Source organism: Canis lupus, chromosome 8, assembly GCF_003254725.2.
Source record: "Canis lupus dingo isolate Sandy chromosome 8, ASM325472v2, whole genome shotgun sequence".
Taxonomy (NCBI): Eukaryota; Metazoa; Chordata; class Mammalia; order Carnivora; family Canidae; genus Canis; species Canis lupus.
Genome location: NC_064250.1, coordinates 4,934,785 through 4,950,723, shown reverse-complemented (window position 1 = coordinate 4,950,723; position 15,939 = coordinate 4,934,785).

The following is a 15,939-nucleotide window of genomic DNA, read 5'->3' as shown; positions in this document are numbered from 1 at the left end:
AACTGGGGTGTATGGGTCATGTTCGTGTCATGGAATATGGACCATAATACTGAGCTAAAACATAGTTACAGAATTATTTCATTTTAATAACCACATATAAGGAATTGGACATTTTTAATTAAATATATAACAGTTTTTGCTACAAAGGGTTTATTTTTAAAATTGAAAAGCATCTCTATTCTCAAAATGTATTATTAGGTCAATGCACATCCCTGATGGCATGCCAATCAGCCCACAGCGCCAGTAGGACAAAGATAGAACCAAAAGCAGCATCTTACTTCATTCCACCTGTTCCTAAACCAAGAACTGTGTGTTTACTTGGTACTGATGCTAGCATGGCTATGTCTTTCTGTCATTCATCAATGAGAAATTAATGGCATTAGTATATAACAAGTGCTGCCCCCCTGCAGTGTAATCCTGAGTTACTGGGGTCACTAATGTGAAGGTGGGAAGTTGAAGATTATTTTCATAATTGCCACCTACTCTGATGGAAACATACAGTGAACTGCTTTCTTCAAGTGTCAATGAAACTATCGTCTCAAACATATAATCTGAATGATTCATAGAACACAGTGAAAGCTTGCCCTTGCTCAAAGGTAAAGAAAAAAATTTTAAGGAGTAGTTAATAGGTAGAAGTAAGGAATAGAAATAGGTTCTCAAACAAAATACTGAGTGGCAATAAGTGAGGGTAAGAGAAACTTCCTCTTAAATAAGTCAGCTTTTCTTCAGAGTCACTCAATTTATCTGAAATTTTTCATTTACTTTCTGCTTCTTCCAACTGTATGGATGGAAGGCACAGTAAGATTTAGTGTAGATGGTGTTTCCAAGATATATTTATATAAATGTCACTTGCAGAAAAATCATGTATTCCCAGTGCCAGAAAACCAACCCCCAACTTTACTGAATGTTTGGTCTATAATTACCTTTCAAAATGAGGTATTAGAAGAACATATTGGATCTAATTCCACAGAAGTATCTTTAATAGCATATTTAAGTCATTTTATTCTTCCTATACCTATTAAGAGTTTTCTTAGTTATTTTTATGAATGAATCTGACAAACCCCAGGGATTATTTATAAAGAATTCCCAAAGCCATGCATCAAGAAGGCAGAAGATTTGCATTGCTTTTTGGAGTGATTTTCTCTCTCAGTGGATGAAGAGGAAGAATCAAACATTTGAATTCCAGTATTTGATGTATAGGAAATGTCCCATCAAGCCAAATCATTTAAGAATTCAAAATTAAGTCCAAGGTAAATCCAGATTTGCTTTGATTTAGTGCCATCTAACAGATAAATGTGGCCTGTTATGATGGACAAAGTTTTCAGATGGAAGCCACATGCTACTTTGTTTTGTTTTGTTTCAAAAAATAAATTAACAATAGCAACAAAAAATGAATAGCAGAAGACTAGAATAAAGTAAGAATGCAGAGAGACAAGTGACTGTCTAAACTGGCTTTGCAAGAGAGTTTCTGCTGAACTCTGGAGCCTGTGTTCTCCTACTTTGCAGTCTGCATAAGTTTGGGGAGATAAAGGCAAAGCCTAGAGCAAGTGCAAGGTGAGGAATCTTATAACAGATTCTCCGTCATAAAACTGAAATTCCAGTGAGTTTTATCCCCACTGTAAAGATGAAAAAGAAATAGCCCAGGTATAAAAGTACAATGGCACTGGAAAACAGGGGGGGAAAGATTCCCCTGAGAACTTGTAACCATAATTCCACCTTTATACAAGTTTGCAAGCCCAAACTATGCAACCCGTGTGATCTACAAAACCTTAATGGAGAATTCAAACTGTTTCTGCATCAGAAGTTACCTAAGGGAACTAGCAGAAGCAAACACAATTATCTCTGGAGACTTCAAAAATATTCCTTCAGATAAAATTCAAAGGAATATTAGCAGATTGAGTCAAAAATCACAGAACTACAAAAAAACAACATGATAGGTGAAAACAAAAAAATAACAAGTATTAGGATCAGATATACAAAGAATTTGAGATTCTGAATTATCACAATGCTAATAGTCTGATCAGAATATTAAGTAACTATCACAATTGCATACAGAAAAAATGGAAAGTTGAGCAAAGAAATTATAAGGAATGGCAAAATATGCATGAAAATGACAATAGAATTTCTAGAAAATAGAACAACTATAATTAAAAACCCAATGGATAGATTAAACAGCACACAAGATACAACTAGAGAGAGAAATAATGAATGCAAGGATGAATCCAAATAAATTATTCAGAACATGGCATGAAAGACAAAGAAATGAACATTCACTGAATTATTATATTCTACACCCAAAACTAATACTACATGGTGTCAATTATATCTCAATTTAAATAGGAAAAGAACTATAAACTTCTGTATATTAAATGACCGTACACAGGGTTAAAAGATTAACTGAAGACATATATGATATATGTGCAAAGTGTTAAAATTCCTAACATATAAAGAACTCTTGCAATTTATTTAGAAAAAGATAAATGCCCACATAGAGAGATGGACAAAGGGCAGGCAAAGGCTACTCACCAAAGGAAAAATATAAAGAGCCAAAACACATAAGGAAAGGTGTCCATCTCATCCTCACCTGAAATATGTGAAATCAAATAAAACACCCATACGGTGTTATTTTTTTACCCATCAACCAGCAAAGATGAAAATAAGATCTCATGGAGCGTACAGACAAAGGAACACCCAGGTGCCTTTTGGGGGAGAGTGGAATTAGTATTGCCCTTAGGGGTCAATTTGGGAGTATGTATCAACATTTTAACTGTGCACACAGCAACACTATGCTGAGGGATTTACCCTAAGGGAAATCACTGAACAGCTACAGATACAAAAAATGTTTGTTGCTGTGACCTATAAAACAAGAAATTAGAAATTACCAGTAGTTTATTTCTTAAATATATTACAGTACATCCATATGTGGTAATATCATACTACCTTTAAAAAGGTGGGGGGGGGGAGAAATGAATATTCTTTTAAAAAAAGAAACTAAGGAAACAGAAAAGTTTTTAAAAATCTAACATGCATCTAATAGAATTTCCAGAAAAATAAAATAAAAGGGAGAATTTAGAATATTGAAGCAGATAATGGGTGAAAATTTTCTAGAATTTTTTAAAGTCTCCAAATACCAAATCTGGGAAGTCCAACAAATACCAAGTATGATAAAGAAAAACAAACACATATTGCTATAAATAAATATATAAATCTCCACAATTAGATATATCTCTTTACTGGACACCAATAATTAAAAGATCTTAAAATCAGCCAAGAGGTTAGATAGATCACTAACTTTTTCACAGCAACAATATAAGCTAGAAACCAAGTATGTTCAACATGCTAGAAAACAAGACAAGCGAAAGACTACCAATCTAGACTTCCATAAACAGTGATAAAATCCTTCAATACTGAAGGCAAAGTAAGTACATTTCAAGATGCATTAAACTAACTTTGCTTCTGCAAACCTTCGCTGAAGAAAATTTTAAAGGATGTATACCTCAAACAGATGGAAACCTATCTCATGTAAAAGGTATAAGATGCAAGAAGTAATGAAGAGCAAAGACAGTGTTGAATATGAAGGTCAATCTAGATGAACATCATATAAAGCATTAATAAAGCCTTCTAGGAGCCTTTTAATAAAGAATATAAATATAAAATAAAATAGTATACAATTGAGAGGGGAATAAATTGGCTTACAGGATTTAATGGAACTTGTATTGTTCTGGAGGAGAGTAAAGGTTTTGATTAACAATAGAAACTTATTAATTAGGAATTGACATTGTAATTTGTATAGAAATCAGTAAAATAACCAGATTTCATAAACTCCAAGCTAGTAGGGGAGGACAGTAAGCTGGTAAAAGGACATAATCAATCCTCCTAAAAAGATGGAAAAAATACACATAACCCAGAGAACGTATTAAAAGGGTAAATAAATAAATATGTAAGTTAAATATATATGTACTCTATTAAAACATAAATACATTTAAAAACCTAGGACAAGATAGACAATAGATAGTACAAAATAAGATGATAGATTTAACCCAAATATAACAATTATTACATTAAATGTCAATAGGTTAAATTCTATGGTTAAAAGACAAAAATTATAAAAAGTAGGCATTAAAATTATATGTGTGTGTATGTGCATGTGTATTTGTAATCTAAAGTATAAGCATACAGAAAGATTCTATATGTTAAAAAGATAGAAAAGATGAGTACCAAGCAAACAAACAAATAAAAAGCTAGAGAGGCAAAATCAGGAAAAATAAACAAAGAAAATTTTAAATTACTGGAGATATAGTGACAAAAGTTTTAAATTACCAGGATTTATGACAATTTTATATTTGTATGCATCTAATAAAATGACCACAAAATTGATAAAGCAAAAACTGACAACACAAGGAGAAATAGAAAATCAACCAACATAAGGGGATATTTTAATACATACTTCTTGCTAACTGGAAGAGAAAACAAGAACAGCCCCTCAATGAAAGTTTCTCAAGCTCACTAGTTATTAGGGGGAAATACCAGATAAAGCTATATAGCAAGATACAATTTCACCCCCACCATTTCGGCAGAGGTTAAAACACTAGGCAATAGGACACAGAACATGCACTCTCATCCAATGACAACTGCTTGCAAAAAATAAAAAATAAAAAATAAAAAATATGGCAGGGGTGCCTAGCTGGCTCAGAGGAGCCTGCAACTCTTGATCCCAGGGTCATGAGTTTGAGGCCCACACTGGGTATAGAGATTACTTAAAATAAAATCTTTAAAAAAAATGGAGGGACGTGTGGGTGGCTCAGTGACTGAGCATCTGCCTTTGGCTCAGGGCATGATCCCAGAGTCCCAGAATCGAGTCCCACATCTGGTTCCCTCCACAGGGCCTGCTTCTCCCTCTGCCTATGTCTCTGCCACTCTCTGTGTGTCTCTCGTGAATAAATAAATAAACTCTTTTAAAAAACGGCATGAGCATCCCACAATTACACTCCTGGAAATAGACCTTAAAGTACTTCTTACACATGTATGTCAGAAGACTTGTTCATAAACATGAATTTCAACATTTCTCAGTCTGTAAGTAGAAATAGTAGAAAGGATATGCTATGGTGCAAACAAAGGAAAATTATAAAGCAATGAAAACTAACACAGCAACAACCAGACAATGAAGGCATGTCAAAAATATAACAATTGGGTAAAAAATGCAGATCTCTGAAGAGTACCGGGATTATGATTCCAATGAAAGTTTAAAGCAGGGGTGCCTTGGTGGCTTAGTTGGTTGAGCATCTGACTCTTGGTTTCAGCTCAGGTCATGATCTCAGGTCCTGGGATCAAGCCCCACATCAGGCTCTATGCTCAGCGCAGTCTGCTGGAAATTCTCTCTCTCTCCCTCTCCCTCTCCTCCTTCCCCTGCTCTTGCTCTCTTTCTCTCTCTCTCTCTCAAATAAATAAATAAAATCTTTAAAAAAAAAAAGTTTAAAGCAGGAAAAACTAAAGAATATGGGAAGTGTGTTCATAGTGTGTGTGTGTGCATGTGTGAGTGGGTGTATGTATGTGTGTATGCATGTGTAAGTATGTGTCTATGTTATGTGTATGTGTATGTGCGTGTGTGTGCATGCACACATGCTGCAGTCCAGTACAGGGCTTGCACTCAATCAACTAACCAAATCGACTAGGAAAATCACATGCCAGGAAAATCTGGATATTTGAAAGTGATAGTCCAGACTTCAGACAAGGGCTGACAGACCCAAGCTCCAGGACATTTCTCAACCCTCTACAACCCTCTACAATTTTCCCAAGTAACATAAGTAATAATGAGTGTAAAAAAAAAAAATTGAAATTCAAAGAAGGAATCAAAGTTTTGAAAGAGAAACAGTATAGAACCATAGCCTGGGAGGCAAAAGCTGTACATTGTCAGAAAGACCCCAGTATTCATCACATTCTCTCCCTCAAATCCTCTAATTACTCTTTGTGATTAATTCCAATTCCTTAGCACCCTGAACTCAATCCATCTTAGCTAAACAAAACTGGCCACTTTTACTCCCCAACTCCATGCTTTCTCCATTCCTTGCTTTTGGTACTATTCTTCCTCCTAAAATTCTTTTTGCTGTTTCTTATAATGTCAAAATCCTCTTGATCACTCACAAGTACAAATTAAATGTTGCTTTATGAAGCTTGCCCTCATTTGTCCAGTTAAAAATAAGCTCTGAACTTCCAAAAACAGCAATAACCTGTATTATGATATATATATAGCACATTCTTGTGTTTTGACTTAACAAAAATCTAGGGTAGACAGCTTAGTCTCCAAGAAGGACAGAGTTCCAGTCACTCTATTTGCATGAACACCTGCTACTTCTGCTGGCAGACATGGCAGTCAAGGCTTTAGTAATGACAGATGCAAGGATTCGTATTCTTGAACAAAGAGGAGAACTAAAGATGAGCCCACCTGATCCCCACATTCTGGGAAAGTGCCAGGTGAGAAGAGGGTATGCTCTGAATAGGAAAGTCAAAGTGCACAGGCTGCCTGATTCTAAGATCCAATGGCTCTACTACCCTAGACCTCTTACATTTAATTGAAAATTGAATGTACCAGTCTATCAGTTTATGACTTTATGGAAAGAGGTAGAAATGCTAATGGCCTTCTGGATATCAGAGATGAGAAGCAGTGATGTCTGTAACAGCAAATGACCCAAAACAACCCCAAAGTCACCAGCAACAGAAATGTAGATTGAGGTCATGAGGGGGTGCAGAGTGGTGGCGCATTTTTCAGCAAAGGCAAATTAGACTTCAAGACCTGGGTCTATTCGTAGTCATCAGATACTTAGGCAAGTAATGCTGAGAAATGCAGGGAAAGTAGGCTTCTTTTGCAGCTCTGAATACACTAGTTAGACATGAGGCTGCCAAAGAATGAAGATGGAAAAGAAGTGGTGTCATCCAATGATGTTCCACCTCCTTTATGTACAGCACCAGCAGTATTATTATTTATGAAAGTTGCACAGACTGACCTGTCAAGAATGAAATGGAATTGCCAGATCTTAGCCCAAGGATTACTCTATTGTTTCAAAACCCCAATTTTGCTTCATTAGAGACTGCTCATCAGAGAGTAAATATGACTCAGCTGTGCTGTTAATTTGTAACCTTAAGTCTGACCCCACTCCATTTTTCTGCAGGGATTGAAAAGTTGCCTATAACCATACAATAGAGCCCTCTCAAGTTTGGCCAGCCCGGTGAATGGGAAGTCTCACAGGGCAGGCGTGTTAGGAGATGGCATCAGTCTAGAGCACAGATGTAATAAAAGACATAAACTTGGCATTGTTCAGTATACTACCTGGCAACAATCCTGTGAGCTCTCTCCAAACAATAAAAGTTGAGAACATTCATCTCACTCCCTGATCATAGTCATCCATCAAGCCCACATTAGTTCACAGTGATGACATATTAAATTACAAAGTACAACTGCCAGATTATGAGGACCAGTCATTGCCATGTCCCAGTTGATCCAAACACTGCTTGGGTGTTGGCTGCAACACGTCTATTGGTTGCAACTGAATTCTCTTTGGGAAATCTCATGCAGCAGGGATGTGTGGAAGATTCAGTGTGTCATTAGTTTAATGAAACTGATCTTTGAATGTGAAATTGCTCCAAGGACTATATTCAAATATATTACTTTCATTTGTGTCATTCACCTGCTCTAAAACCAGCTCAAAAATAAATCATCGAACTTCAAATTTTTTATTCATAGGCTATATGTTTCAATAGCAACTAATGGAAAAATTAAGCAAAGAACTGCTAAAATAAGTGTGTTTAAGAATGTAAAGAAGTGGATTACAAATTATCTTTGTGGAAAATGAAAAATATAGGGGAGTGTTAGTGGTGTTTGCATATTAATTGCTACAAAATTTAAGTGAAAGTTATGCTTATTCAGTATCTTATAACCATAAAATTGATTTTGCCTACATCTATTTACTAAAAGAAAAAAAACTGAAATAATTTTTTTGGCAGTTACAGGAACTGTTGTGTTATAACCTTAAGACTATGAATGTTTGTTACCAGAAAGTATACTTGTTTAAAGAACTTATTAACTTTTATTGTTTGAACAATGTCTTTGGAAGCTGATTTTTTTTCCTCACCAACATTAAGATAATTAACCCACTAGCTATAATTTCACTGATATAGCTCTCATTTATTTAAAAAATGTACAAGACTAAAAAGATAGTATTAGAGTTTAAATATATATATATATATATATATATATATATATATACACACACACATATATATATATGAAGGAGATCAACTTGTTTTTGAAAGTGATAGTATGAGGAGCATGGACCCTCTCTCCAGTGATATAACCATTCAGTTGCTAAAAATTTAAACTCTGAAAATTGTCCTAAGGGCACAGAACAAATGGAAAACATCTATTCAAGAAAATCTACTAAATCTCAGTAAGAACATCAAGAACCTGAGGCATTTGAACATCAAGAACCTTGAGTATCAAGAACCTGATATTCACATCTCCACCATCCCTGGCCTCCAGAGCAGTATGATAGAAGCTCTCCTGCAGACAAGTGCAGTCAAGAAAACCAGGACCATTCTTTACCTAGCTACCAATCAAGGGTGGATGGAACTAACAGACACATGTATAGAACACTAACCCAATAAAAGCAGAATAATATCCTCTAGTGCATGTGGAACATTCTCCAGGAAAGCTTATATGCTAGGCCATAAGCAAGCCTCAATACATTTAAAGGATTGAAGTTAAACAAAATATATTTTCTAACTACAATGGAATGAACTTAGAACTCAATAACAGAAGGAAATTTGGGGAATTTACAAACGTGGAAATTAGACACACTGTGATATTACCAATGGGTTAAGAAAGTTCATAGGAGAAATGAAAAAACACTTTGAGGCAAATAAAAACAAAAACACAACAGAGTAAAACTTATGGGATACAGTTAAAGCAGTGCTTAGAAAGAATTTTATAGCTACTGATGCCTATATTAAAAAAGAAGAAATATTTGAAATCAATAACCTCACCTCTACCTTAAAGAAACTGGTAAAAGTAGAGCAAACTAAACTGAAAGCAAACTGAGGGAAAGAAATAATAAATGTAATGAGTTATTATAAAAGTAAATAATAAAAAAAATAAAAATAAAAAAGTAAATAATAAATATAGAGAATAAAAATAGAGAATAATATAGAAATTAGAATAAAATAGAGAATAGAAAAACAATACAAAAAAAAACCAATGAAAGCAACTGCTGGTTCTTTGAAAAGGTCAATAAATCTTTTGTTAGACTGACTAACAAAAAGAGAGAAGACTCAGATAATAAAATCAGGAATGAAGGACAGGACATTGCCACTAACCTTACAAAAACAAACAAACAAACAGAAAAAGATAATAAGGAATTAATGTGAATAATGTATGGCAATAAATTAGATAATTTAGATGAAATGAGTAGATCTCTAGAAAACACTACCAAAATCAGCTCAAGGAATAGCCATCTGAATAGATGTATAACAACTACAGAGATTGCAATAGTAATTTTCAAATCTCCCACAAAGATAATACCAGGCTCAGATGACTTCACTAGTGAATTCAACTATGTGTTTAACACCAGTCTTTCCAAAAATAGAAGGCAAGGGAACACAGGGAACACTCATTCTATCAAGTCAATATTACTGTGATACCAAAACCTGACAGAGACATCCCAAGAAAAGAAATGACAAACCAATATCTCTTATGAACACAGTGGCAAAAAGCCTCAACAAAATACAAGTAAACTAACATATAAAGAGGCCTGTATACCATAACTAAGTGGGATTTATCCAAGGAATGCAAGGTTGCTGTAACATGAAAACCAATCACTCTAATGTGCCATTTTAATATGATAAAGGACACAAACCATATGGTCATCTCAGTAGAGAAAAAAACAGTTGACAAAATCCAACAATAAAAACAAGCTAAAACACCACCACTTAATAAACTAGGAATAGAAACAAAATTCCTCAAAGTGATAAAGGTCATTGACAAACCCCTACAGATAACATGATTCTTTTTTTTTTTTAATTTTTATTTATTTATGATAGTCACAGAGAGAGAGAGAGAAAGAGAGAGGCAGAGGGAGAAGCAGGCTCCATGCACCAGGAGCCCGACGTGGGATTCGATCCCGGGTCTCCAGGATCGCGCCCTGGGCCAAAGGCAGGTGCCAAACCGCTGCGCCACCCAGGGGCCCCCCAGATAACATGATTCTTAATGGTGAAAGACTGGAAGCTTTCCCCCTAAGGTCAGGAACAAGATAAGGATATCAGTTCTGGCATCTCCACACTGATAAACCATTGCTCATGCACTCCTCCCATATAGAATACCCTCCTCAGTCAATCATCCTCCAAGTTCTATCCTCTTGTGATAACTTTCTCTTATTCCCTGGTCTATGGATTTCTCTTTTCTCCAGAGTCATGTCAACTGATAGTTGCAATGTCAATTAGTTACCTACTGCCTTATGCTATTATTTGATTTGTTGTCTAGGATCATAATGTAGTTCATTTACTGTCAATTTGGCTTCAGGATATATGTTCTACCTCCCCATCTAGACTATAAGTTCCTTGAGAAAATAGCTTTTTTTTTTCAATATAGCTTATGAGTTCTAGACCAGTGTAACAGAAAATGAACTTTCAAAATAAATATTTTCTGAACAGAATTACTTCCAGAACACTAAGACCAGGGACTTACAGTTGGGAGAATTCTGCTATTGCTCTGGCTCTTCTGCCCTAACACAGAGGTGTAATATATAAAGCTACCAACCTCCCCAAATTCAGGGATCTTCTCTACATACCCCCAGGCAGGTATAAATACACTCACTCTCTCTAAGAAATAGATGCCACATGATGAAAACTCTACGTGCAGGAGTCTTAAGACAGCACAGGTGCCGATTATCTGATGCAAAGGGAGGGCGTGCCCCTATGACTTAGTATGAGATTGTGCACTTGTCAACATAGCCTTGTTCTTCTACCACCAGTATGTGTGTCTATGGAGCCCTAGCTTTTATGAAATTAGTTTACCTGATGCATGCAACAGAGATATCAGTGAGAAGCACTGGAGGATCTCTGGGCTTTTTGCTCACCACCGGTTTGGCAATGCATGGCATGGCCAAGGCAAAGGTTGTAATTGACCTGTTCTTGCAGCCACTGGTGGAGTCATCTATGAACTCTTGAAACAGCTACTGAAGAAAATCATGACCACCACATGTGACATCCTAAGTGTGAAACTAACTGGAAAATAAGCAAGTCAAAGGAATTTGATGAGGTTTACTCACATGTCAAATTAGTCCCTCTGTAGGAAAAAAGAACATTTGAACACAAATAAAGATTTCATGTTGCCTTTTGCAACAACTGCTTCTAGGAGAAACCCAGTAAGCCAGGGCCATTAGGTCCTCAAGTCACCCGACAGGCTGCAATGGAGTGTAAAGGACCAATATAAATTGCCATGTTTTTCCAAGCCCCTGCCAACTCCCATCTGGGTGCCCTGCAAAAAAGAATGGTTTCTAGGGTCAGCTGCCAATTCATGGGGCAAGAGCTTGAATGGAGAGGAAAGTCTTTCCTGGAGAAAATGAGTGGGAAATATCAGTGAGGATGACAGAACATGAGAGACTCCTAACGCTGGGAAATGAGCAAGGGGTAGTGGAAAGGGAGGTGGGTGGGGGGTGGGGGTGACTGGATGACAGGCACTGAGGGGAACACTTGACAGGATGAGCACTGGGCGATATGATATATGTTGGCAAATTGAACTCCAATAAAAAAATAATTTAAAAAAAAAAGTCTTTCCTGGAGAGACAGACAGATAAGACTGTCTCTGATGAATGAGCTATAAGGAGAGTCAATTCTCAGTGTGAAAAGATTTGAGTCCATTTCTCTGGCAGACACCATATGGTAACCAATATAATCTTCACTTCATTTTACATTGTGCACCTCTCCTTCAAAGACTAAAGGAGATAAATGGTGCACTCTGGCACTGTTCTGGACAAAGTATAAAGGAAAGTCTTCTGGAATCTAGAAAGGGTTTTCCATCTTAATAAAAGAAACAACCATGGCTGGAGGGCACACCTTCCATTCCTCCTCTATTGAAGGGGTAGTAAAGACATCAGGAAGGAATCCATCTAACCAGAAACTCCTCAACCCAAACCAAGTGTCCAGAAAACCAAGGATGCATCATCTGCTCTGGCCTGTCTAAATTCCTCTCTGGAAATGGATATGGAAGGACTAGAGGATTACTTCAGTGAATGATTCTTGGGCCCTTAGGAACCTTTTTTGTCACTAGCTTTCATTTCTTACTGTCAAGATTTTACCTGTTTCTTTTTTAACCTCTGTCTATTCCCTCTACCCCTCCCCAATTCATCCGCTGAAAAGCAGGCTTATAGGTAAAAACAAAGTGTAAGTACTATATTTTGCTTTAACAGAAGGGAAAAGGAAAAATTTCTCTTGAAATCTAATACTTGTTTTTGGAGATAAAACAGCTTTCTAGACTGGTTACCCTCCCCTAGAGACAATAGAACTAAAACCAACTTATTTTGACCCTTTTCACTATAATTTTTGTCCAGTCCTTTCCTAGACCATTTTTGTTAATAAATATATAAAAATGTGAAAGAAAAAAAAAGACAAGGTCTGGAGAGACACCTGGCTGGCTCATTGGTTGAGCATCTGCCTTAGGCTCAGGTCATGATCCTGGGGTCTTGGGATTGAGTCCCACATCGGGCTCCCCTCAGGGAGCCTCCTTCTCCCTCTGCCTTTGTCTCTGCCAATCTCTCTCTCTCTCTCTCTCTCTCTCTCTCTCTCTCTGTGTGTGTGTGTGTGTGTGTGTGTGTCTTTCAGGAATAAATAAATCTTTAAAATATTAAAAAAAAGAAAGAACAAGGTCTGGAAAAGTGTAAAGAAAGCAACTCCAACATGACATGAGCCACTGAACCAACCCCAGCAGCCACCTACTTCCAGACTTCTTATTATGAGACCAGAATAGATGTCTTTGTATTAATCTACTGTTGATCAGCTATTTCTTGCAGCTGAAGGCTCTCATAACTAATTCTACTGCTGTTACCAGAGTGAGAAGTTGGCGCTTGTGATTTTGACAAGGGGCTCTGAGACTTCATACAGAAGAATGTAGAAAGTCAGTGCGGAATTCATGTCACAGTTTTTTGTTTCTCACACATACCATTCTACTAGGCACCACATGAGAAGTCACTGGTATGATGCTACCCACAGTCTTACTTATTACTATGCACAGCCCTGAAATATAGCAGCCCGGTTATCCACTCAAATGATCGCTCAGAGTCTCAGAGTACATATATATCAACCACTAATCCTCTGTCTTTGAGACTTTCAGTTTGTAGTTTAAAGCCTTTGATAATGGTCTAAAAATCATTTCAATGTAGTCAACAAACTGGAAAAAGTTGGAGCCTACACCAGAAAGCTGTAACTCTCTTTTCCCTATAAACAGGGTAAATTTAAACCCTGATAGCAGTGAATATTAAAGTGTGGTCCCCAGAGCAGCTGCATGAACATCATCTGGAAACTTGTTAGAAATGCAAATTCTAAGGTCTCTGCAGACAAACTGAATCACACTAGAAGTTTAAGAACTGCCGCCCTCCAGCACAAGGGCATATCAGGTGATGTGCTCTTTCTCCTCTCAATCTCATGTTTTCTCTTTGTCCCACTTTCTCCCACTCTCTATTTTCTTTCCTTCTCCTCTGTTAACATTAAAATTTTTCAGATGGTATTTAAATCCTTGCTGTGGTCACATTAATTACCAAGATGATCACTGACCCACACTAAAGGCTTATGGGAGATTTTCTGCCTGTGGATCAGAAATACATAACCCAAAAGCCCACCCTGCCAAGTATTTAACTACCGACTGTCAAACCCAGGTGGGAAGAAGAATGAAAGGTTCCAGCCCATGTCTGTGCCCACCTCTAATAAAGACATTGAACCTCTTTCTTCATGTAATCCACCCTAAATCCTGGGCATTTCCTCTCATTTCTCATTCTTTCCCTGTCGTAATCCACTCGGGCTGCTGGTAGCAAAGATATCATAGGCTGCATGCCTTAAACAACAAACATTTATTTTATAGCTCTAGAGGCTGGGAAATTCAAGATCAAGGCACTGGGAGATTGGGTATCTGGTGAGAGCCGGATTCCTGGTTCATAGACGACCATCTTCTCACTGTGTCTTTACGTGGCAGAAGGGGCAAGAGAGCTCTCCAGAGTCTCTTTTATAAGGGCAAGAATCCAATTCATGAAGGCTCTACCTTCATGACCCAATCACCTCTCAAAGGCCCCACCTCCTAATACCATCAACTTACAGGTTAGGATTTCAACATATGAGTTTGGGGGTACACAAACACTCAGTCCATAGCACTCCCCTCTTTCTCTTTACCCAGTAGTCAATCAGATCTCACTTTATTTTCAAAGTAGCTCTTACCATCAGCCTTACCTCTTTTCCATCTCAAATTATCATCTTTACTCCTGCCTAAACCTCACACTATCCATTTTCATTTCCTTCAGCTAGGAGAGGGAAGGCTGAGCTTTGATGAGCTGTAGGATATATCCTAGAGATTCAGTCTACCTTGTTCCAAAGACAAGGTATTCTTGTTCCATCCGTTTTTAATTGGCTGTCATTGCAGTGATAGAACGTCCTGTTTGAAGAAGTGAGCTCAGCGGGAACCAACCGCCCCCACCCCTAGTTCCCTTTCACTAACCTCTAATTTATGTAAATGTTCATGAGGTTGTGTTTATATGCTCCCCACTGTGCATCCCCTAGCAGATTTTTTCAGATATTCTTCGTGTATCTTCCTTATCTCTGAAAGACTTCTGAAAATGTGATTTGGGTTGCAGGTTTGTTAGAATGTCATCTAACACTGTGCCTCCACCTAGAGATGCAAAAGGGCATGCAGGACAAACCAAAGTCATGAGACCCTTCGATCTGGGTGTCTAGTACAGTGCTCCCCAGTTATAATCAAGTGCCCTTATTTAAGCATCTGAAAAGCAGTTTTTAAAAGTGCTGTAGGACAGACATCCCCTCAGGTGGCAGCTGTTTGATGGAACAGTGAAAGGTATAATGGAAGTAGCAGCTTTATATGTCTATATGTGCTATTCTCCGAACAAAGCTACAGTCTGTTAACCTTTAGATTCTCCTTTCTTTCTTTGGCCCTGATATTTCTCTATTTCTATTTTATTATGCTCTTTGAAGCCACCACAAATCCTTTTTGGGGGAGAGGGGACATAAAATCAATGATTTATTCTTAAAAAACAGTTGCAATCATTTCTGTTACTTTAGGGACAAATAAAATAATAATGCTAGTGTAATTTAGGTAATGATTTTAGCTTTTCTAAGCATTCCATTAATTGTTTTTTGAAGGATTCTTACAGTAAATCCAGGAGCAGAATTTTTTTAATGGATGAGGAATTAAAATCTAGAGACATGACTCCCAAGGTTATGCATTCAGTAATTATGAAAAATACCAGACGAAAGTAACACCAGCAGCAGCTGATTACAGTTACTGACGACTCACCAGAATTTATACTCAGGTCCCTTGCTTCCAAATCCCACACTATTTCTCTGTACATAACATACCTCTCTAGTACCCCTGAGAGAAAGCAACTAAGTTAATGGATTACCAGGAAGGAGAAATCATTCAAGGCTGAGCCTGTGATACACATCATTAGTCACCAGCATACAACAGAATAGTCACTTATCTGCTCAATTCTGTGTTAAGGAAGTATGGACAAAAGAGAGGTAGGACAAAACATATAATCAATAGTCTGGGATCTATTTGGTAGCAGAACCTTACTAATTACTTCTCTTATCATGCACTGAAGACGCCCAATTACTCGCTGTTAAGCCTATTTCTCTGTCTCCCACCATAACACGTGACCTTGGACAAGGTCATTG